Source organism: Nicotiana tabacum, chromosome 16 (genome assembly GCF_000715075.1).
Source record: "Nicotiana tabacum cultivar K326 chromosome 16, ASM71507v2, whole genome shotgun sequence".
In the NCBI taxonomy this organism is placed as follows: domain Eukaryota; kingdom Viridiplantae; phylum Streptophyta; class Magnoliopsida; order Solanales; family Solanaceae; genus Nicotiana; species Nicotiana tabacum.
The window spans coordinates 162,723,726-162,738,418 of record NC_134095.1 but is presented as its reverse complement, the minus strand read 5'-3'; positions in this window follow the sequence as shown (position 1 = coordinate 162,738,418).

Sequence of the window (14,693 nt, the reverse complement as noted above, 5' to 3'; positions counted from 1 at the left end):
CCAATCCACTTGTATCTAATCATAATTAACTTAATAACATCAACAAATGCTAAAGAAATCAATTCCAACGCATAATTATAGGTTTCCCCACATTTTCCCCAAAAAGTGAAAACCCGAACCCATGCCCGCGTGGTCCAAACTCGAAATTCGGACCAAAATTCAATTACTCATTCACCCCCGAGCCCAAATATATAATGGTTTTGGAATCTAACCTCAATTTGAGGTCTAAATCCCCAAATTCCGAAATCCCTAATTTCTACCCAAAATTCCCAAATTCCACCATGAAAAACTCTAGATTCTAGGATGAAATCTTGTGAAAAGAAGTAAAAGATTGAAAAAAATGAGTTAAGAATCATTTACCTATGATTTGAGGAAGAACTAGTGATAGTAGGCTATATAGTTGATATTTACACCTTAATATGACCATACTTTGTTGTTGTTTTATAGATAAATTGCTAACAAAATACTCTAAATAGTGTTCTTTTGTTTAGCAAGGAATATTATATGAGAGGAAGCAACATGGAGTATTTTGGAGGCGATAATGTGAAGAAAAACACCCACTCGAGAAGTACCCGAACACAAAGAAGCATAAATGGCCTGGGCAAGAAGGCCACCGCGGTGAACCGCGACATATTAATGAAGTGAAGCAGAAAGGTCAGCATTCACCGCGGTTGGCCGCGACTGCGGTGCACTGTTCACACTGATGGAAAGTTTGAAGACCAAAGTGTAACGGGAAACTTTTATAAAACACTTATATGCTTTAGAAACTTGCCCAAGTTTGTGCTAAGCTGATTTTAGACTACTTTTGGAGGCAAGAACAAGAGTGAGAAGATCAACCAAACATTAGAGTTTTTCTATCTCCTTTTAGTTCTTGCAATTTTACATTATGAACAATTTAATAGTTTTCTCTTATTTTGTTATGAGTAACTAAATACTTATCTAGGGTTGATGGAACCAATTGTTGGTTGAAGTTTTGACTCAAGTTGTTATAATCGAGCCGGATTTATGATATGATTATTCAACTATGTTTTGTATGGTGATTAATAGAATGGGCCCTTGATTAATCGTGTCTTTTTACATTATATTGCTTGAGAAAGAATATTAGATTAGATAGTTGTTGAACAATACCACTTTTGGATAATCGAAGAGATTCATTACTTGAACTTAAAAATGGGCTAGAGATAACAAAATTTTGGTGGGATAATTTAGAGTTGCATAACTATTGTCAGCTAGAGTAGTTCGAGAGAATGCTCTAGTAAATTATTGTATTTGATCGAGAGATAATTACGATAACTCATAACTCTTAATCCTCATAGAGTATTACGACGAGATTATAGAGGAAGAGTCAAGACCTAAACTAGCAATTGGGGAAATCACTGCCCTAGACTTTTTTACCATTGAATTATCTTTGTTTTAGCTTACTGTTATTTTTAATAGTAGTTGAAGTAGTTAACAAAAACCCAATCTTTATTGATCAAAAATATTGCATCTAGAGATTGATTGAGTTGATAATAGCATTGTCGTAGAGTGTAATAGATAGGTTAGTTCCTTGAGGATTCGATTCTGGACTTAAAACCGGATTATATTTGTAGTGACCGCTTTGTCCTTTAAAAGGCATAGTTGGGCATTATCAAATTTTGGCACCGTTGTCGGGGAACTAACGGTGTTGTTTATTACAACTTAGAAGTAATGTTAAAATTATTGGTTCAAATCAATTTTCAAAGGTGTTAAATAATTTTCATTGAAATTCTAAGGTTTTAACTCTTGTGGAATTCAGGTGTATGCCTAGAAATTCTTCGAGGACTGGAGAACTACTTGAAGGACTTTCAGACCCCGAGAAAACATTCAAGGCATTGAACTGTGCCAATAGGATGATCCAACAATCACAACAACCACACCAGCTTGAATTTGACATGGGTGACGTAGAGAACGTCAACAGAAATATCAGGGATGAGCCAGTTGACCCAAATGTCAGAGTGGTGGCACCTCTTGTGCCAGAAGCTGCACTTTATGATTGGGCTCAACCCACAGCTGACAACCTGGCAACTGCCATAGCTGTGCCCGCAATTCAAGTGGAGATATTCCAGATCACCAACAACATGTTGTATCTGCTGCAGAATAAGGGATTGTTCTCCGGGTCACACATTGAAGACCCTCAGCAACATTTGAAAAATTTTCTGTCAATTTGTGTGACGCAAAGGCAACCAAATGTGGCCTCAGAAGCTATCAAGTTATTGTTGTTCCCGTTCTCTGTGACTGGGGAAGCTCAGACCTGGCTGAATCCTCTCTCAATCAATTCCATTGTCTCCTGGGAGGAATTAGTAAAGCAGTTCTTGAATAAGTTCTACCCACCCAACAAGACTGCAAGGCAGATTAATAAAATATTGCAATACAAGCAGTAGCCGATTGAGACCTTGCAGGAAACTTGGGAAAGATTTAAAGGGATGCTGGTGAAGTGTCTTCACCATGGCATTCCAGACCAGATGCTTGGCCAGAGGTTCTACATGGGGTTAGCTGACAATCTAAAGGCCAATGTGGATGCTTCAGCTGGAGGTGCATTTTTGAGTAAGACATTCATCGAGTGCAAAGTTCTTCTTGACAAGATGTCCCAGAATTTGGGGTGGATGACTAAAGGTACAACACTGGCACCCATAGTGAAATCAGTTCCTCTTGACCCAAATAATTCGCATGTAGAGAACATGGCCACACTCATGACTCAGATGAGTATTTTGACAAAGAATATAGATGAAATGGGTACCAAACAGGTGCACATTGTTGACACAACAAATGGAGGATTGTATACACCCTGTGTTAATCAGTTTTATGTGTGTTCATGGAGGGGAGAAGGTGAAAATCAATGGGCAAGGGAAGATATGAATTATGTTAACAACTTTGGGGGTCAAAGACAAGGAGGACAACAGTGGAGACCGGTACCAAATCAGCAATACAGACCCAACATGCCTTAGCCTGGGGGCATGCAAGTTCAAGGGCAAATGGTGCCATACCATCAGAGACAATGGGGCTACCCACGTCAGAACCAGCAACAACTGACATATCAGCCACCTCCTCAGCAGCAATATAACAATATGGTAGAGATCAGGGGATGCTCCAGCAACTCATTAGGACAAATGGTAAGATGCAAGAAAAGTTGGCAGTACATGATTCAGCTATAAATAACATTGAAACTCAGTTGGGGCAGTTGTCTATGGCTTTAAACAACCGCCCCCAAGGAACATTGCCAGCGGACACAAATATTAACCCCAAGGAGCAAAACCCGAATCAGCTGATGGTAGTAAGTCTTCGGAATGGGAGAGATTTAGACAAAGAGCAGGAGGTTGCACAAGCCAGCAAAGAGACTATGCCAGCCACTCCAATTCCACTAGAGGTAGATGAACCATCAAATCTGACTGAAGTGGTGGTTGAACAGGGTCAAGATGAAAAGGGTAAGGCTAAGGTAAATGAACAAGATGCAGAATAGGTGGTGCCTCTTGTGCCACAGAACCCCAACAGAGAGAAGCCAGCAAGCAATGCACAAAGGGTGATACCTACACCATTCCCTCAGATACTGGTAAAACAAAGGAAGGAAGATCAATACAAGAAATTCATAGAGATGCTGCGTCAAATTCAGTTGAATATTCCTTTGATGGATGCCTTGAGGGAGATGCCAGGTTATGCGAAGATGATGAAAGACCTAACATCACGGAAGTTTGATTTTCAGGACATATCCACAGTAACTCTGACGCAGACCTACAACAGTAGTGACCAGACCGATGGCTCAAAAGATGTCCAACCCAGGTAGCTTCACTATTCCATGCACGATTGGGATTTATTCCTTTGCAAAGGCATTATGTGATTTAGGAGCCAGCATAAATTTGATGTCTTTGGCTGTATACACCAAACTGGGCATTGGCAGAGCTAGACCGACTTCGATGCTGCTGCAGCTGGCTGACCGCACGGTAAAAAGGCCTACTGGGATTCTTGATGATGTGTTGGTGCAATTGGGGAAGTTCGTGTTGCCTGTAGACTTTGTTATTCTGGACTGTTAGGTAGATGGGGAGATACCTATCATTTTAGGTAGGCCATTTTTGGCCACTGGGAGAGCACTGATCGATTGTGAGACTAGGGAATTATAAATGAGACTGAACAATAAAGAAGTCATATTCAATGTTCAGCAATCTATGAGGAGACCCAGTAAATATGCTAATTGCTCTCTAGTGGAGGCAGTGGATGTGATCCTGCAAAAAAATGATGTGACCCTGACTGCTAAAGATCCATTGGAGGCATGTCTGCCAAATTTAGAAGAGGTGGATGGTGAAGGGTTAGCTAAGTGGGTCATGACACTTGAAGGCCAAGGATTCTAGAAAAGGGAACCTCAGTTCGAGTCCCTTGAGTTAGAAAAAAGGGCTACACCTTCAGTAAAGCCATCAGTAGAGGAACCACCTAAGCTGGAGCTGCGCTCCCAGCTCACCTCAGGTACATTTTCTTAGGCCCTGATTCTACTTTCCATGTTATTATATCATCCGATTTGCTAGAAGTGCAGGTAGAGCAGCTCTTACAGGTACTGCAAGAAAGTAAGACTGCCATTGACTGGACCATGGAAGACATAAAGGGTATCAGCCCAGCCTTCTATATGCATAAGATTCTCTTGGAAGAAGCGCACAAACCTTCCAGAGAACATCAATGAAGGCTGAACCCGAACATGAAAGAGGTAGTAAAGAAGGAAGTGATCAAATGGTTAGATGCGGGAATCATCTTCCCCATCTCTGATAGCAATTGGGTCATCCCTGTCCAATGTGTGCCGAAAAAGGGGGGAATGACTATTGTGCAAAATGAGAACAATGAGTTGATCTCAACTCGTATAGTCACGGGATGGCAGATTTGCATGGATTACCGAAAATTGAACACAACCACCTGGAAGGACCACTTCCCCTTGCCTTTCATTGACCAAATGTTGGACAGGCTGGCCGGGAGATCGCACTTCTATTTTTTGGATGGATATTTGGGGTACAATCAGATATCAATAGCCTCCGAAGATAGAGAGAAAACATCCTTCAGTTGTCCATACGGCATCTTCGCCTTTTGGAGAATGCCTTTTGGGCTTTGCAATGCACCGGTGACATTTCAACGATGCATGTTAGCCCTTTTCATAGACATGGTAGAGGATATTATGGAGGTCTTTATGAATAATTTCTCCGTGGTGGGAGATTCATTCGAGGATTGTCTTCACAACCTAAGAAGAGTGCTCAAAAGATGTGTGGAGACAAATTTAGTGTTGAACTAGGAGAAGTGTCATTTTATGGTACAGGAAGGGATAGTCCTGGGGCATCGAGTGTCCAGTAGAGGAATTGAAGTCGACTATGCTAAGGTTGACCTGATTGAAAAGCTACCACCGCCCACTTCAGTCAAGGCGGTGAGAAGTTTCCTTGGGCACGTCGGGTTCTACAGATGATTTATAAAAGATTTCTCCAAAATTGCTAACCCATTATGCAAACTCCTTGAAAAGGATCACCTCTTTGTGTTTTCTAAAGATTGCAGGTTGGCACTTGAGGAGTTGAAGAAGCGATTGGTAATTGCACCCATCATTGTTGCACCCAACTGGGAGCAGCCATTTGAGCTCATGTGCGACGTAAGTGAATATGCCATAGGAGCAATCTTGGGGCAGCAAAAGGATAAACTGATGCACCCAATTTACTATGCAAGCAGAACTCTAAGCGGTGCACAACTCAATTACACCGTGATGGAAAAGGAAATGTTGGCTGTCATATTTGCATTCGACAAATTCAGGTCATACTTGATTGGCTTAAAGGTTATTGTTTACACTGACCATGCAGCAATTAGGTACCTGGTAGAAAAGAAGGAGTCAAAGCCATGCTTGATTTGCTGGGTTCTTCTGTTGCAAGAATTCGATCTGGAGATACGTGACAGAAAAGGGACAGAGAACCAAGTAGCTGACAATCTCTCACGGTTGGAAGGAGCTGAAAAGAAGGTAGAGGTTGAGGATATAATAGAGACATTCCCGGATGAACAGTTACTGGCAATGACAATGGAGGAGGCACCATGGTATGCTGATATTGCTAATTATTTAGCAAGTGGTATTGTACCTTATGAACTCTCCTCAATATAAAAGAAAAAGTTCTTTCGTGATTGTCGGTATTATTATTGGGATGAACCTTTGTGTTTAAAATATGTGTAGATAACATGATCCGGCGGTGTATCCCCGAGAAAGATCAACATTCTGTTTTGCAGGCTTGCCATGCTTCACCATATGGTGGACATTTTGGAGGAATTCGGACAGCAGCTAAGGTGTTGGAGTCATGCTTGTACTGGCCTACTCTGTTCAAGGATGTCTATGCTTGGGTTAAAAGCTGTGATGAATGCCAAAGAACTGGCAACATATCTCGTAGACACGAGATGCCAATGACCACAATTCAAGAGGTGGAGATTTTTGACATGTAGGGGATTGACTTCATGGGGCCATTAGTCAGCTCGTATGGTAACAAGTACATATTGGTAGCAGTTGACTATGTCTCCAAGTGGGTCGAAGCAGTGGCTCTTCTGACCAATGATGCTAAAGGGGTACTAGGCTTTCTAAAGAAGAACATTTTCACACGTTTTGGTACCCCAAGAGCTATACTCAGTGATAGCGGAACCCATTTCTGCAATAGAGCATTCACACGACTGTTGGAAAAATATGGAGTTCATCATAAAGTGACCACCCCGTACCACCCACAATCGAGCGGGCAAGTTGAAGTGTCCAACAGGGATATTAAAAGTGTCCTCACAAAAATAGTGAATGCAATAAGGACTGACGGGGCAAAGAAGTTGGATGATGCATTGTGGGCGTACCGCACAGCCTTCAAAACCCCAATTGGTATGTCATTGTACAAGTTGGTGTTTGGCAAGGCACACCACCTCCCAGTTGAGCTAGAGCATAAAGCACTTTGGCCATTACGGCAGTTAAACTTAGACATGGAGACAGCATGTACTAACAGAATCACTGGGTTACATGAGTTAGAGGAATTCAGGTTCCAGGCCTTTGAGAGTGCTAGATTATACAAAGAAAGGATGAAATTAATGCATGATAAGCACATCTTGGATCGAAACTTCAAACCCGGAGATCTAGTGTTGTTATATAACTCGAGATTAAGATTGTTCCCAGGTAAGTTAAAGTCCCGAAGGTCAGGACCCTTCAGAGTGATGTAATTATTCTTAAGTGGAGCTGTAGAGATTGAATCAGAAGATGGGACAAACAAGTTCACAGTAAATGGGAAAAGGTTGAAACATTACCTTGGAATGGCTGAAGAAAAAGGGGATAGAGTGGTAATCACTTTGGGAGAGCCCCAGTACGCGGATGAGGAGTGATGATGAAATGCTTGCGTCGTGCCGCGACGTTAAATCAGGCGCTGCGTGGGAGGCAACTCACAAGTGTGTTGATTAGTGTGTTCATGTAACTTTAAAAAAAACAACGCTAGCACCGCGGTAAAAAGCGGTGGAAGGCAAACATTCTGCCTCGAATTTTTCATCCCACCGCGACCGCGGTGAATCGCGGTAAACCGCGTTGAGGCGTAAACATTTTGCCTCAATTTTTTTAAACCCACCATGGCCGCGGTGGACCGCGGTGGACCGCGGGGGTACCAGGTATTTTGAATTTATTTTATTTTATTTTATTTTATTCCATTTTTTTGTTTTTTCTTTTCTTCTTCTTTTAATTTTAAAACCCAACCCCCCCCCCCCCAACTTTACATTACCCGATCCCCCTCCCCTAAATTTCTCCATCTCTCTCTCTCTTTCTAAACCCTAACTTCCCCAATTCCTCTCCTCTTCTTCTTCTTCTTCTTCTTCACTCATACTACCCCTCCCCCCCCCCATCTCTATTCCTCTCCTCTTTCCTTCCTTAAGGTATGTTTCTAACCCTCCCTTATCTTTTCTTTTTGTATTTTATTATTGTTTATGATAGTTTGAGGTTGATATGGTGTTGTAAATGTAGTATATCTTTTTGTAGTTTATTCTCCTTATTTTTTCTATTTTAATTTTGTTTATGAGAATATTTGGTGAAGGGGCTGTGTAATTAATATTTGAAATGGTGTTTGTTGGTGGGTGATTGAATGACACAAATGTGGAGTGTGTTGGTGCAGTTGTATACTTGATTTGGGGGGAGTTTTGATAGACTCATGAGGGCTAAATATGTTTGGATAATGCCCCGCCCACAAGGTGTTTGGGAAATTGCCCCAATAGAGATATAAGGAGCTGTTGTGACATGGTTATGGTGAAGTCTGAGTAGTCATCCATTGTCACATATTTTGCGCACTCACTAATAGGTGTTTCGTTATTTGACAGGTGCAATGAGTTCAGCTAGAAAGAGACGAAACATTGGGCCCTCTACTAGTGGACCGGGAGGCTCCTCACGAGCTAGGAGCGACGCCAGTGCACCTCAGTTCGATAACACTCGGTTTGTATCCAGAGCAGCGGAGGATAGGTACAACCAGAAAGCAGCTAAGAAGTTACAACATGAGGTGCACATTGATCGCACGGCTTTGGAGGTGGAATGCCCCAATATGTTTAATAAGCTAAGGCGGTGTCAACTGGACATCTTCTTCGAGGTACCGGAGGAGGCTAATGTTCAACTAGTAAGGGAGTTATATGCGAACTTGCTAGAACATGAGAATGGGGTTGTGACGGTGCGCAATACCCCAGTAAACGCATCCCTCGACACCATCTGCAGGGTATACAGGCTGCTAGTGTTTCGGGGTGAATTTGATCCTTATCATACTTTTAGCGGTACACAGGCCTTGTGGGGAACTCTTCTTGATACTATCTGTGTGCCGAATGGAGAACACCTATGGATCAAGCACAGGATTACTCTCAACTCCCACTGTCTGAATTGGGAGGCTAAGTGTTGGCTCACCATTGTCAATAGTCGATTGTTGCCATCCAGCAACACGACAGATGATAATCTACCACGAGCGTCCGCACTCCACTATTGCATGTCCTACAGTGATTTTGATGTGGCCCGGCTCATCCATGAAGAGATGTTCATTAGATCACCTGAGCTAACCAAGGGCCACAACTTCCCTTCGATGATCACCCGGTTGTGTCGTATTGCTAGAGTCCTTGAAGACCCTTGGGTTGATGGGAGATTGCCACTAAAAGCCTCGTTCTTGGAGAAAAAAATTGGAATTGGATGAGAGCCGGCAGTGAATGTTGATGACTCTGATGATGATTCAGCTGATGATGATGATGTTGAGGTAGTTGTGATTCCTCCTCCTCCAAGAGTTGATGTGGCAGGCCCATCACAGCCACATCAGAGCACCCGTATGACATCTTTGGAGCAGGATATGGCTGAGTTGTGTACCTCAGTCACTAATTTGGGTGACCGTGTTGATGCGGTGGCTGAGAGGCATGTGAAGTTGGAGAAGAAATTCTTGGGCTGATTGAGAGCGCTGGGTCGTACGTGCAACGTGAACCCAGACACTGTCTCCGATCAGGAGTGAGCCTTCAAGGAAGTTCCTTAACCTCACTGTTCTTTAAATTTTAAAGCCATGGGGACATGTCTTCATTTTAAGTGTGGGGTATGAGATACTTCATTGTATGTTTGTAATTATAACAATTGACTGTTTGATTTTGCTTGTTTTGTCTTGCTTTGATTGTTTTGATGCAGAGTAATAGTTCATTAGGAAAGCTAAAGTAGTAAGTGACTTGTCCCATAGACGGATCTCTTTTGGCGGGGTTCTTGAGGGACTAAGTCAGAAAAAAAATTTGGAATATGGAGACTCTTCCTGATGATGGATCCTTTAGATAATTTTCTTGAGGGAAGTTAGTCTAGAGAAAAGACCAAAAAGATTTTTATTTTTTTTATTTTTAGGTAGTGTAGTAACTCCCCCTTGGTTTTTCTTTGGGCTACGGTTCTTTTCCAAGGATTTAGCTTGAACCGAGTATAGGTAGTTTTTGTTTAATTTTGTTCTTTTTAGTTTTTAAATTTGGACTAATGGGCTACGAGCTAAATTCGAAGAAAAACCCTTAGCGTTGATACACCTGAGCACAATAGACACTAGAATATAACGCCTAACTTCATTGGTTGAATCCTGTTAGAGTGCCTTAAAATTGTACGTTTGCATCTAACTTGAATACTCAAAAGATAATGTCTTGATAAACCAATCCGGAGTGAGTCATGTGCCATGTGTGTGTGAGTTTTACTTTGTTCCATGTTTCATATTTGATGCCTAGAACTTGCCCTGTGTGTTTGCAAAGCGAAATAGTAGTTTCTTTCAGTTTTAGAAGTGATATAGGCATTTCTTTGTTGAGCCAGACATATAAAGTAAACCCACCTGAATGCAATACATCTTAGTTAACCCCGTTGAGCCTATAAGCCTATTTCTTTGGCAACCACATTGAAAACCTTACCCAATTGTTTGAATAGCTTGCCATTTAAACCCTTTTACCTCCCAATAAGCACTTGAATGGTAGTGGAAATATGCAAAAGCAAAAGTGTGGGGGGTGGTTTAGTTTTTGAGTGGAACCATTGAGATAGAGAAAAGATGTGGAATTTTGAAGCATAAAATAAAAAGCACCACGAAAAAAAAAAGTAAAAAATACGGGTTATAAATAATTATAATGGTTGATAAGTGGTGGTTTGTACAAATTGCACCTAATGGATGGGATGTTTTAAACAAATGAGGTGGAGTGTTTGGTTGGCACAACTATGATTTTTAAGTTTAATGTAATTGTATTAAAAGTGCTTAGGGAGGTTAGTCACTATATCTAAATATATCCTACTCGTCCCTTAGCCTACATTACAACCAAGTAAAGTCCTATTGATCTTAGACTGAATGGGCTCAATTAGTAAAGTATTACACTACGGGCAAGTCTATGGTGCATCTTTGTGGCATGTGAACGTTCTTTCTGAGAGTGAGCGAATTTTGTCTATCTTACTTCCTACTTGTTCTAATTATCATTATATGTGGAACTACTCCCTTGTGTGATGTGAGGGCATGTGATTCACAAAGGAAAGGTAAGTCTTGACTCTTGTATATAGTAGTTTGAGTAAGTGTAAATGTTGCATGGTACAAAAGGTTTGACTCTTGAGGTAAAGGTTGTTCACTACTAGGTGCAACTTTTGTAAAATGTTCATGGTGTTAGTCGTTAAGGGAAAAGCCTAGGTAAGGAATTTTGATGGAGTGTGGTGGATTGCTCGAGGACTAGCAATAATTTAAGTGTGGGGTATTGATAGTAGGCTATATAGTTGATATTTACACCTTAATATAACCATACTTTGTTGTTGTTTTATAGATAAATTGCCAACAAAATGCTCTAAATAGTGTTCTTTTGTTTAGCAGGGAATATTATATGAGAGGAAGCAACATGGAGTGTTTTGGAGGCGATAATGTGAAGAAAAACGCCCACTCGAGAAGTACCCGAACACAAAGAAGCATAAATGGCCTGGGCAAGAAGGCCACCGCGACTGCGGTGGCACCGCGGTGAACCGCGGTAGATTAACAACGTAAGGCAGAAAGGTCAGCATTCACCGCGGTCGACCGCGGTGCACTGTTCACGTTGCTGGAAAGTTTGAGGACCAAAGTGTAATATCAGGAAAACTTTTGTAAAACCCTTATATGCTTTAGAAACTCGCCCAAAATTGTGCTAAGCTAATTTTAGACTACTTTTGGAGGCAAGAACAAGAGTGAGAAGGTCAACCAAACATTAGAGTTTTTTTATCTCCTTTTAATTCTTGCAATTTTACATTATGAACAATTTAGTAGTTTTCTCTTATTTTGTTATGAGTAGCTAAATACTTATCTAGGGTTGATGGAACCAATTGTTGGTTGAAGTTTTGACTCAAGTTGTTATAATCGAGCCGGATTTATGATATGATTGTTCAACTACGTTTTGTATGGTGATTAATTGAATGGGCCCTTGATTAATCATGTCTAATTATCTTATATTGCTTGAGAAAGAATATTAGATTAGATAGTTGTTGAACAACACCACTTTTGGGTAATTGAAGAGATTCGTTACTTGAACTTAAAAGTGAGTTTAGAGATAACAAAACTTTGGTGGGATAATTTAGAGTTGCATAACTATTGTCAGCTAGAGTAGTTCGAGAGAATGCTCTAGTAAATTATTGTAGTTGATCGAGAGATAATTATGATAACCCATAACTCTTAATCCTCATAGAGTATTATGGTGAGATTATAGCGAAAGAGTCAAGACCTAAACTAGCAATTGGGGAAATCACTGCCCTAGACCATTTTACCATTGAATTATCTTTGTTTTAGTTTACTGTTGTTTTTAATAGTAGTTGAAGTAGTTAAACAAAAACCCAATCTTTATTGATCAAAAATCTTGCATCTAGAGATTGATTGAGTTGATAATAACATTGTCGTATAGTGTAATAGATAGGTTAGATCCCTGAGGATTCAATTCCGGACATAAAACCGGATTATATTTGCATCGACCGCTTTGTCCTTTAAAAGGCATAGTTGGGCGTTATCAACTAGTCTTTGAAAAATCGCCTCTTGAAGTTTAGGTTTTGAAAAATGGTAGAATGAATGAAAAATCTCGTCCAAAAATCATTTTGAACAGTTGCAGGTATCGCATTTGCGAACCTGGTAAATGCGGACTTTGCTTCGCAAATGCAAAGATTGGCCTGACCTGCTAGCATCGCAAATGCGAACAAGCGTTCGCAAATGCGGCCTATTCTCATCGCAATTACGACACTGAGCTTCGCAAATGCGAAGGTCCCCTTCCCAGCCTTCGCAAATGCGAGCTGCATTTGCGAGCAGTCTGCAGACCTGAAGCACACCAGCAAAATTCGTTAAGTCCAAATCACTCTGTAGCCTATCCAAAACTCACCCGAGCCCTTGAGGCTCTAAACCAAACATGCACACAAGTTTTTAAACATCATACGAACTTGCTCATGTGATCAAATCGCCAAAATAACACCTAGAACTACGAATTCAACACCAAAACACATGAAATTTTCAAGATAGTTTCAAAACTTCTATTTTCTCAACCAAAGGTCCAAATCACGTCAAATAAACTTCGTTTTTTACCAACTTTCACAGACATGACGTAATTATCATATTAAACTTGTACCGGGCTCTGGAACCAAAATACGGGCCCGATACTAACGAGATCAAACATTTACTAATTTCTCAAAACCTTTGGAATTTCAGTTTAACAATTTTTATCAAAAATTCATTTCTCGGGCTAGGAACCTCAGAATTCGATTCCGGGCATACGCCCAGGTCTTATTTTTACTATGGATCCTTCGGGACCGTCAAAACACGAGTTCGGGTCCGTTTACTCAATATATTGACCGAAGTTAACTAAAATCAACTTTTAAATGCAAAAATTATTACTTTCTCGAATTTTAACATAAAGCCTTTCCGGAATCGTGCCTGGACTGCGCACGCAAATCGAGGAGGGATAAAAGGAGATTTTAAAAAGTCTCGAAACACAGATTCGCCTTCTAAAACAAGAGATGACCTTTTGGGTCATCACATCATCCCCGAAATTTGCCACATCACTTTAATCTCCAACTTAATAATTAGTCTACATTTTCTCTCGTCATAATAAATACCTTTATTCTTTCTTCTTCATAATAAATACCTTTATTGAATGTTTCTGAATGCTAAACGCAAGTGTTTAGCATAGAAAACAAGGAAATTCTGAAGTTTCTCAATAAAGTTTCTTACAAAGTGAATAGTGTCCTCGAGTGGAAGGCAGAGGCAAAACATTTTCATTTAATATCATTGTCATTTGCGCAGCATGCCTAGCTGAAAATAATAGCAATTTCTGTGATCAGCTTTCTTTTACCACTTATTAGGCTTATTTTCTGAAACGACAATGAAATACGAGTAGAGTTGGAAATCATGGATTAAAAGTTTTAGTATAAGGACTCTCACGTTACATATTTTGTAGAGAAACTCAATATCTTATGCAGCAGGTAGCAGTCACGAGCTCTAAAGATGGACCAGGTAAACTCATGCCAAGAATAATCAACCATCTCGAAAACCTTAAAAAACACCAAGAGATGTGGCGGGTGGATAAGATCCGTTCATCCTTAATCAGGATCTCGAATGTGAACCTTGAGAATGGATAAATTGTTGGTGAACAGTACTTCTCTCTAAATGAGCCTTATGCACAAATGTGAATTAATCGGACCAGTGAGTCAGTCACACTAACATTATAATATAACATCAACACTCATCAGGATTCAGGATCATGCAATCACGTCATGTAAGCGGGCAAATATAAGTATATAGAATAAGTAACATTAAAAGATCAGGAAAAACTTACTAGGCCCAATATTTACAGAACAAATAATTCCGATAGGAATCCTCAATCAACTCTTTTCCAATCTCTAAAATACAATCCCACTATTGCCAAACGATTGATTTTAGGCATATTTTTAACCTCTGGTCAGTTTCAGATCTCATTCAGTCATTCTAACTGTTATATTTCCTTTTAGGCAATCAAAGGCAGCTTGGAAGAACACAATGCTCATAGATCCTATACTATCTAAAGACCTAAAATCTACCATGTTACATCTACCCATTCGTCAACAACAGAAAAGTTCTCTCTCTTTCTGTTTCCTTTTTTTTTTCCCCAACTCCACCAAAACAAGGTGGACACATAAACAATCTTTCTCACGTGACGAGAATGTTACCTTCATCAGACATGTTATACTGCTA